Raw genomic sequence first — 10,775 nt, forward strand, 5'->3', positions numbered from 1 at the left:
GTAATATTGAATATTTCGTCTATTTTATAGACAACTATTCAAGATATAAATAAATTTACTTAATGTACCGCAAGACTAAGTACTTTGATTAGTTCAAAGAGTACAAGGCTGATGCGGAGAAATGTTAAAGTAAAAGTCACTATGGTAAGATCGTAGTGGCAAGTACCTCTTGGGAGAATTTAGGAGTCACTTATCAGAAGTAGGGATTCAATCCCAACTAACTGCACCTGGTATACCCCAACAGAATGGTGTAGAAAAAGGAAGGTATAGGACTCTTATGGAAATAAGTAGATTGATGAGTTATTTAGAATATTACCAAAATCATTTTAAGGATATACTCTGGAAACAGAAATGAATATAGTATCTTCCAAAGACAGAACTCTCTACTCATATAGAATTGCTGAATAGGCGTAAGCCTATTTCGAAGCATATTCGGATTCGGGTAGTCCAGCACATATGCAAAAGAGAGACAATGATAAGTTGGACAGGAATTCACTTGTTTGTGGGTTATCCTAGAGAAATGAAAGTAGGTTTATAGTCTTAAAAATTAGAAGGTCATTGTTAGCATCAATGACCGATTTTTAGAAAATGACTATGTAATAAACCATGTGCCCATAAGAAAATTTGTTCTTAAGGAAATAATAAAAGACATGTCTAATCTAGTACCAACTGTACAAGATGAGATACCACAAGGAAACTGCAACACATAATCACAAATGATACACAATTGCAGAAAGTGTCTTGTCGTAGTGGGAGGGTTGTTAGGCAACCTAAAAAGATTCATGTTTTGGGAGAGTTTTTGGACTCGATCCCTGGAGGACATGAACCTGATCTCCGGACATATGACGAAACACTCCAAGATAAAGATGCAACATCTTGGCAAAGAGTAATGAATAACAGAATTAGAATATATGTATTCTAATAAAATCTGGAAGCTTGTAGAACCACCAAATGGTATAAAAGCCTTTGGGTGTTAAAAGGTCTATAATAGGAAAAGAGGGATAGAAAGGAAGGTAGTAACTTTCAAAGAAAGGCTTGATGAAAAAGGAAACTTTTTCACTGGTAGCTATGCTTAAGTCTATCCAGATTCTTTTATTTATTTGGCAAGTGGATGTCAAGATAACATTCCTTAATAGAAGTCTTGATGAAAGCATCCATATAAAGCAACCAGAAGGGTTCATTGCAAAGGGCTAAGAGCATCTTGTGTGCAAGCTCAGTCAGTCTATGGACTGAGGCAAAGCTTCAAGGTCTTGGAATATCCGATTTATCAAAGTAATCCAAACCTATGGATTTATTGAGTAAACAGATAAGTCTTGTGTATATAAAAGGTATGATGGAAACGTGGTGGTATTTCTTGCACACGCAGATAACATTTTTGGTAGTTGGAAACAATATCAAAATGTTGTCAGAAGTAGGGGTATGGTTGTCCAAATAATTCGATATAAAGGACTTGGGAGAATGTATATATTCTTGAGATCAAAGTAATAAGGGATCACAAGAAAAGAATATTTTACTTATCCCAAGCTTCATACATCGGAAAAATCCTTGCTCGTTTTAAGCATGCAAAACTCCAAGAAAGGTTTCTTACATTTTCAGGATGGAGTAACTTTATCTAAAGATATGTCTCTATAGACATCAAAGGAGATAAAGGAAATAAAGGCAGTTCTTTATGCTTCGGCTGTCGGAAGCCTAATGTATGCTATGCACGAGATCAGAAATCTGTTTTGCCAAGGGCATAGTTAGCAGATATCAAAGTAACCTTAGATAAGGACAGTGGACTGCAGTAAAGCATATATTGAAGTACCTTAGAGGCACTAGAGATTATATGCTAGCTCACAAGGCAGTTAACTTGGTTCTTGTGGGTTGCATGGATTTTGAATTCTAATCGGATAGGAACAATAATAAGTCAACATCAGGGTTTTGTGTTTACTTTAGGAGGAAAAGTCATAACTATGGAAGAGTGATAAGCATAGGTGTTTTTCTGGACTCCACCATAGAAGCTGAGTATATGGCAAGCCTCTGAGGTAGCCATAAAAGCTGAATGACTTAATAACCTCAAGGTAGACTTAGATATGATTTCTAGTTTGTCCAAAGATTATTACAATTTATTGTAATAATAATGGTGCAGTAGCAAACTCGAAGAAACCATGAGTCTATAAGGCAAGTAAACACAATAGAGCACAAGTACTACCCAATACGAGAAATTGTATAACGAGGAGAAGTTGTTGCCGCCTAGATTGCATCAGATGATAACCTAAGGTCCTTAAGGAAAGAGCTTTTTGAAAGGCATGAGAATCAGATGTATGGCAGCAGATATGGCATCTTAGTCTTTTAGTATAAGTGGGAGATTGTTAGAATGTATACTAAAAGCCTAGCTTTTGGTATAAAATATTTATCTAGAAATAAGAATCACATTGGTCAAATGTCTACATTTGTGATAAATGTAGTTGTTCAATTAATTTATACTGTAGATAACATAGTATGTGGTGCCACATGCAGAAGATGATGTTATCAGTACCTTATAAATTATAAACAATAGCTCACGACCAAAATGGAAAGGAACAAACCATTAGAAGGTCGTAGTGTAATTAGGTATCAGTTTATCTTGACTGTATAATTACACTAGTACACTTAGAGTGTATTGAGTAGGACCAGTTGAGGTCGTTTCTTTTATACTGACTTTATAAAGAAATAAAGACTTCGGTTATTATGGAAGTGTGTGCTCTTAATCCTAATATAATAACAAGCACATATATTTGATATTTATTTCTTTAATTTATCAATGGTGAGATTTAGTTCGATGAATCAATAAGCCCGATAAGTTGGGAAATAACATCACTTATAGTATGTGTTGTTGATTATAGAAGGAAACTGTGTCCTAGAGATACTAGGTTGATAATGTCCTCAAGAGGAGCTCATAAGGATTGTCATGTTAAACCCTGCAGGTGGACCTAGTCCGACATGATGATAAGGTTGAGTGGTACTACTCTTGAACTAAGATATTAATTAAATGAGTTGTCAGTAACTTACTTAATTAGTGGACATTCGATATCTTAAACACAGGGAGACTAACACACTCATAATAAGAAGGAGCCCAAAAATGTAATTTGGGATTGGTGCGGTAGTTCAATAATAGTTCTCTAGTGGAATGAATTATTATTGATAAAATTAAGTTGTGTGTTCGGGGCGAACACGGGATGCTTAATTTTATCGGGAGACCAAAACCAATTCCTCCTCTCGGTCCCTATCGTAGCCTCTTATTTATAGAGTACTATACCCACCTATACCCACTTTCTATACCCACCTAAAGGGGGCCGGCCAAGCTAGCTTGGGAACCAAGCTAGGGCCGACCTAGGTATAAATTGGGGTGGCCGGCCCTAGCTTGAACCCAAGCTAGAGGGGCCGGCCAAATTAAATTAAAAAAGAATTTTAATTTTAATTTTTATTATGTGGAAGATATAATTTATTAAAGAAAATTAAAATTAAATTATCTCTCTTGTAAAAGATCTACAAAAGATTAAAGAAAGTGATTAGATCTCTTTCCTTATTTGTAGATTGGTGAGATATTTTATTTTCTCTTTAAAAATTATTCACATGTTGTAAAATTAAAATTATAGAAATTTCTTTTTATCAACCATGAAGAGATTTTGAAGAGAAATTTTAATTTTAAAAATTTCCGGAAACAAATTAGGAAGTTTTAATTGTTGATTGAAACTTGTCTAATTTGATTTCATGATGTGGCCGGCCATTAGAATTTAATTGGGGAAATTTTATTTTATTTTTCTCAATTAAATCATGTCAAGGAAATTAAGGAAATTTTATTGTAATTAAATTTCCTAATTTGCTTAGGCCAAGGAATATAAAAGAAGGGGTGAGGGTGCCTTCATGAGATACAACCTCTATTATTTCTCTCCCTCTTTTGTTCCTTGGTGTGGCCGGCCATCATCCTCTCTCTCTCTTCCTCTTGTGGTGGCCGAACCTCTCTCTCCCCTTGGAGCTCTTGTGGTGGCCGGATACTACTTGGAGAAGAAGAAGAAGAAGGAAAGAAAGCTAGCATCTCTTGGAGCTTGGTTGGTGTTTTGATCTTCTTCCTTGGTGAAGCTTCCTTATTGTTGGCCGAACCTAGCTAGGAGGAGAAGAAGGTGGTTGGTGGTTTCTCATCTCGGAAGATCGTTGCCCACACAACGTCCGAGGTTAGAAGAGGAATACGGTAGAAGATCAAGAGGTCTTTCTAAAAGGTATAACTAGTAATTTTTCTTTCCGCATCATACTAGTTATTTTTGGAAATAATACCAAATACAAGAGGCTTACGATTCTAGTATTTTGAATATGTTTTTCGATGTTGTGTTCTTTTGTTTTATTTATCCTTATGATTTGATTGTTCTTTTCGGTTAACCTAAAGTTATTTTAGGAAATTAAATATTAGCTTTCCATAAAAGGTTTTGTCTAGTCGGTGGTGGTTGCTCCCATATCCAAGAAGGTCATGTGCCTCGCCACGTCAGTACTGGGAACCAATTATGAAAATTAATATTTAATGGAATTAATAACTTAAGGTGATTTGGGTTGAACGTGTTAAGTTCCACAGGAGACCCAAGTCAAAACCTAAAAGAACGAATAGATTAAGTTTTGGATCAAACGTGTTAAGTTCCGCAGGCGATTCAAAATTTAATTTAAAAGAACACATTGTAGCTAGGAAAAGGTTCAGACCTTTGTACAAAATTTTTGTACAGTGGAACCTCTAGGTTTTCCGAGTAGCAACCAACAGCCCCTTGGAGTCGGATGGACCAACTGGAAGAATTGGAGGAGAGCTACATTAGGTGGGCAGATAAGTCTAAGGAGTTGAGCCCGTTGGAGTCAGGTGGGATGACAGCAAGAGTCGGAGGAGAACTGGCTGAGCGGAGCGATGAGTCTAGGGGAGCTGAGTCCCTTGGAGTCAGGCAAACCGACTAGAAGAGTCGGATGAGAACTAGTTAAGTGGAGTGATGAGTCTGGGGTAGCTGAGCCTCTAAATCGTAATAGAAGGGTGTTAAGCTGAATGGAGTGCACCTTGACCTAACTAAACCATTGAGTTAGGGGTTGTTGAGATGGTGGATATAAGTTGAATGGAGATGATCATAACGATCCCCTTAACTCAGACTTCCACCTCAGCAAGATTGTTAACCTTCCCCCTGACTTCCTCAGTACACATAGAAGTCCCCTATTACTCCCCTTATCAAGTATCATTACATCATAGAAAATGGAAAACAAAAAACTATTATAATTAACTACGAAATACTGGCCTTCTTCCATTTTTATCTGCAAAGTCATCAATCAATCTTTCATAATTAATTTTTTCTAGAAATTCACTCTCAATTGAAATTATGCTAAGGCATTCAATCTTGTTTGAGACATGGTTGATCTCAAACAAGATTTCAACAATTTAAATTTAGAAAACTTCTTTCTGCAGATACAATAGTCACCGAAATAGTCAATAATACCTTATATGCAATGCATGAATTTAGGGGAAAAAATCATTCTTTGCAAAAAAAAAATAGTATTTCACTATTGTTTTTATTTTCTTTGGTAAAATATGTTGTATGATTTTCAGTTCTTAATATAAGTCATCTCTATCCAAATCTAAAATATCTTGTCTTGTATCCTCTTTTCTTTGTAGTTTCCTTTTAAAATTCTTGCAATACGTTTTCAAGTCCTCATCAATCAATGAACTCAACTTTTTAACTATGAAAAGGAATCTAAAAAGATCTTCATATTTCTCATATTACTCAAATATTTTCTTTAATGACCCAATTATATAATCTACTATATACAAGAAATAATGAAATCTAAAAGCTATCTCGGCAGATTCTTAAGGTATTTTAGAAGTTTCACATGTAACTTCATCAAAATGTCTTTTTCTATATATCCATTTATTTTCAAGAAAAACAGAATTAATCTCTATTGTTGAAGTAAGTTCTTTTGTTGTTTTGATAACTTGTCTAAATCTAGATTCTTTGTACTCTTCAAAAAAAAAGCAATTAACCCCTTAGTCATAACAATGTCAATAAGCATGTTTTTGTTATATCTTAGAGATGTTCTAAGACAATCGCCTTAAAGTATATCTTATTTATTAAATAAATAAAAATTTACTATTTGAGTGTACATATTTTATGTATATAATTGAATCTTAAACTCACTTACTGAATGCCCACAATACGATTCATAGTATGAGAGAATTTGTTATTAGTTCACGACTAGTGAGCATCTCTATATGTGCAATTATGAATATATTGAATTCTTCCTTAGTCAACGAATTGATGTGTTCGGACATCATTGATTCTATGAGATTAGCACAGGTTATACTACTTGGTCTAACCAAACAGCTGCTCCTCACTGGTTAGAGACATTGGGATGTTGAGAGTTAAACGTGGATGTTATTTATTGTAACTAGTCATTGGAGTGATCTGTTGTAAAACTCTATATAGTTCTCTACATATATGAATATGTCAATGAAGTTTTGACTGCAGTTCGAGTGCAAGTTTCCTTCGACTTGAGGTATTCAAGTTATCATAGTCATGGAGACTTATACTTTGACATCTTAAGTAAACATCTCTTAGGAGGTGTAGACCTGGGATGATTAGGTATAAGTTGAAGTGCTCAAAGGTATTTGGATAGTCTACAGAGGATTCATCGTTCCTTGATATGAGACGTATACCCTATGATCACTTGTCAAAATTATTATTCAAAGTTTTTGGCCAGAACAATACATGTTAAGAGTATTGTACTTTTGGACACATGTCTAAGTAATTTGAATTCAAAGGAAGAAAAAGTATTATAACTTGGGCTAGATGTGATATAGTCAACCTAGTGGAAATTGGCACATAGATCATATTCTGAACCAAGTGAATATAAGATGAGTGAAAGAAATGAGATACAACTCACTGTAGCTCCTGAAAGATTTTAGAAGTGATTCTGGAATCAACCATTGATTTTTTCAGTCAATTGAGGATCATAATGTACTATTATTTGTCATTCATGATCTATTCATAATTAAATGGTTAATTATGAATGATCAACATAACCGGGAATCTATTGGGTCACATGCACTATGAGTTTATCCGAAAAACTTAAAATGAGTTTGAGAATTGGATTCTTAGATCAAGAGAGATTGAGTCTGGTTGGACCAGAGAAGGGAAAATATGAAAAAAAGGGCTTGGCACAACAGAAGCTCAAATGGGTCATGTCTTTTGAGGACAAGATGGATCCTTTTTGGTTTAATTATATATAAAATTAACTTAATTTTAATTAAAAGAGAGTTTGGTTATTGAACCAAAAACTAAAGGTTTTGATTTTGAACCAAACCTTGTTTGGTTTTGAACTAAACTTAAGGCTATTAGTATGGGTTACAGGTTAATGGATATGGGTTTTGAACTTGCTCATTTAACCTGATAAGAGATCTATAAGTAAGATTAGCGAGGAGAGAAAATTAACTCGCTTTTGATTAAAACTTAATTATTAGGTTTTATTCCCTCTCCCTTTTCTCACTTTGTCGTCGACCAAATAAAGGAGATAGCCCCTTTGTTCTGCCGCCGCCCAGCCCTGACACCGGCAACCTTGCCGTTGGGTCTCTTGACTACCACCACAATCCGGCGAGGTTGTGACCCCACTGGAAGCCACTACAACTGCCCAAGGAGCTGCTGCCCTAGCTATCTCTATGGGTCACTACTCAACAACCGACTCTGCTGGCTGTGGTTGTGTCGCCAGCCCTTTTTCTAGCCCAACCCACCTGCTGTCGGTCAAGAGGTCGCCGATAGTATCCCCACACTAATGGAACAACAAAGGTTGTTGCTAGTTCTAGGTGTCATCTTCGGCATCTCTTTTGTCGGGGCCTCTCTCTGTTTGGTGTCAACTGGTTGCATATGCCACCGGGCACCAAACTTCATCTTCGCACGCAAGGCTAGTACTTTTCACGAAGACAAAACTTATGACTTCTGAAGTCGTCTTAAAAAATGTTTGGTGTGGACACGAATAGAGGCAAGGCTTCGATAGCATTGCTTGGTTGATGCCCTTTCCACTCCACATCATTAATCAAGTATAACTAGTTTAAATTTATTTTCATAAAATTTTATTTTATGATCATGTTTGCATAGATGTATTCTCATATGCGTGCGGTGCGTGTGATGTAATAATTTAGAATTATTATACTATTTTTATCTTTCGCTGTGTAGGTTTGTGAAATGTATTTTAGCATGCATCCCATCAGGCTACCTAACAGTCGTATCAGAGTCTGATCGTGCTTCGATATGATCGTAAAATAGTTTTACGAGTCATAATCGTCATTAATTATTTTTGAAATATTTTCTATTTAATCTAACATTTTAATTTTGAAAAGTTTTCTAAATTGTTAGATTTTTTTTAATTTTAGAGTTTCCAAAAATATTGACAAATTCTAATTTTGGGGGGAAAATTCTAATTTATTAGGAAGTTCTAAATTTTTAAAAATTTCTTAATTTATTAGGAGATTCTAATTTTAAAAAAGATTTCTTAAATTGTTAAAGAAATTAGATTTAGAATTGGTTCCTAATTTAATTAAGGAATTAATTTTTAATAAGATATGTGATTAGATTTGGAAATTGTTTCCTAATCTAATTAAAGGTTTTTTATTTATGAAAATCAAATCTTTAAAACATTTTATTTTCAATAAAATTATGACAACTATGACATTATTAATGTCATGTTCATGTCACAATATATGTCATGTAGATGCATTTATTATATTATACATTATGTCATGCATATGATATGTCATGTCATTATTTATGTCATGTGTAGGATGTCATATAGATAGTACATTTACATGATAACGATGAGACCTAAGTCTCTTATGTCAAAAATTAAAGTCTACACCATCCGTTAATATGGTGAGAACCATAGTTTAATTTTTTATTTGAGTTGTTGAACTCACTACAAGATCAATCTGAAATTAGATATGTTCAAACCATTAAGATATAATCTCATGATTATCGGGTCAGATTTAACTTGAAACATTAGCTTGTTGGACTCACTCAGAAAGTTAATATGGATATGAGGTAAAGTTGGGTGATATAGATATGATGTGTACTTGTTGATGAGTTAACAACTCAATATTTAGCATAATATGATATAACACATAATCGGTATATGTGATACCTACCACTATAACTAAGAATGACTTATTAGATTCACTCCAAGGTTGTTCTTATCTATGGTGGATATTAACACATAAGGGCTTTTGAATTCGATAAATAACTAGAATTCCTGCACATATGTAAATTGTTTACATTATAAAATGATTTCCCTCATAATTTCTTGATTTTGTATTTTCTAGGTTATTAGATTACATAAAATATTTTTGAATTTACGCTCAATTTTTGTCACAAATAAACTGATTAGACTGAACTTTTTGAACTAGTTTTGAAACCTGAGAATCGTTCTCAAGGCTAAAAAACTAGCATATGTCCTCGAAGAGCCACTTCCCATAAGTCTAGCGGATGATGCAACATCGGACCAAATGTTAGCCCATCAAAAGTATACAATTGATTCTGAGTTTGCTAGTTGTATCGTGCTAGCCTCGATGTCTCCTAAACTAAAAAAACAACATGAGCATATGAATGCTGATATGATTGTTTTTCATCTTCATGAGATGTTTAATGAGCAAGCTAGATTTGAAAGGTTCGAGGTCACCAAGCTTCTCTTTAGCTCAAAGATGAGGAGCGTTCATTCACAATGCAACATGTACTGAAGATGAACGACTACATTGAGCACTTGGGATCACTTAGATTTGTGATTGTTCATGAATTAAGTATTAACTTAATTCTATATAGTTTACCATAGTTTATGATCGTTATTCACAGTTTGTTATAAACTATCGAATGAACCATATTGAATATACAATTCTAGAGTTGATCAACATGCTCAAAGAAGTAGAGTCATCTATTAAGAAGGATTATAAGCACTGATGTTAGTTGACTTCTCGAAGAAAGGTTCCAAGAGTAAGTCAAAGCATCAAACCAAAGGGAAGAAGAAGGCCAAGATAGTTGAACTAGCTCCAAAGGACCCATGTCACCATTATAGCAAGATGCGACACTAGTGAAGAAACTGTAAGATCTATCTTAAGTCCACAAAGAAGAAGAAGTCATCTAATGCTCATCTGGTTCAGGTATCTTTGTTATTGAGTGTCATATTATTTCCTCTGATACCTATATATTGGATAGAGGATGTGATTCACATATATGTAATGATGTGTAGAGGCTAAGGAATAGCAGAAGACTGGAAGGAAGAATTAAATTTGTGAGTTGGCAATGGAGTAAAGGTTGTAGCTATAGAGTCGGTGTCTTTTTCTTCTGTAAATTGAAGTAAAACTTCTCTAATTTGTTGAGCTTGAAGTACACTTCTTTCACACTTTCAATACATCTTTCCCATTAAGTGATTGAGAATAGCTTGAGAGTTAAACCTTTTACCATCACATGATCCATCAAAACCTTTCACCTTTTTGTAGAATGAGAAAATATTATGATCTTGTTTGAAATCGGGGGAGATGACCCACTAGGTAAGTAGCTTTGATGTTGACTGGGAGAAGAATATAATTTGAGCTGGAAGATAGTGTTGGGCGATACTCTCTGCACACACTAAAGAGAGAAAAAAGAGGAACGTTAGTGCGAGAACTAATGAAGGGGTCCTTGGCACAGGTACTCCGACGCTCAAATCAAAATAGTAGCACCAGCAAAAAGGGTCAAAAAAGATGAACAATATAGTATGGA

The sequence above is a fragment of the Zingiber officinale genome, chromosome 2A (genome assembly GCF_018446385.1).
Source record: "Zingiber officinale cultivar Zhangliang chromosome 2A, Zo_v1.1, whole genome shotgun sequence".
NCBI lineage: Eukaryota > Viridiplantae > Streptophyta > Magnoliopsida > Zingiberales > Zingiberaceae > Zingiber > Zingiber officinale.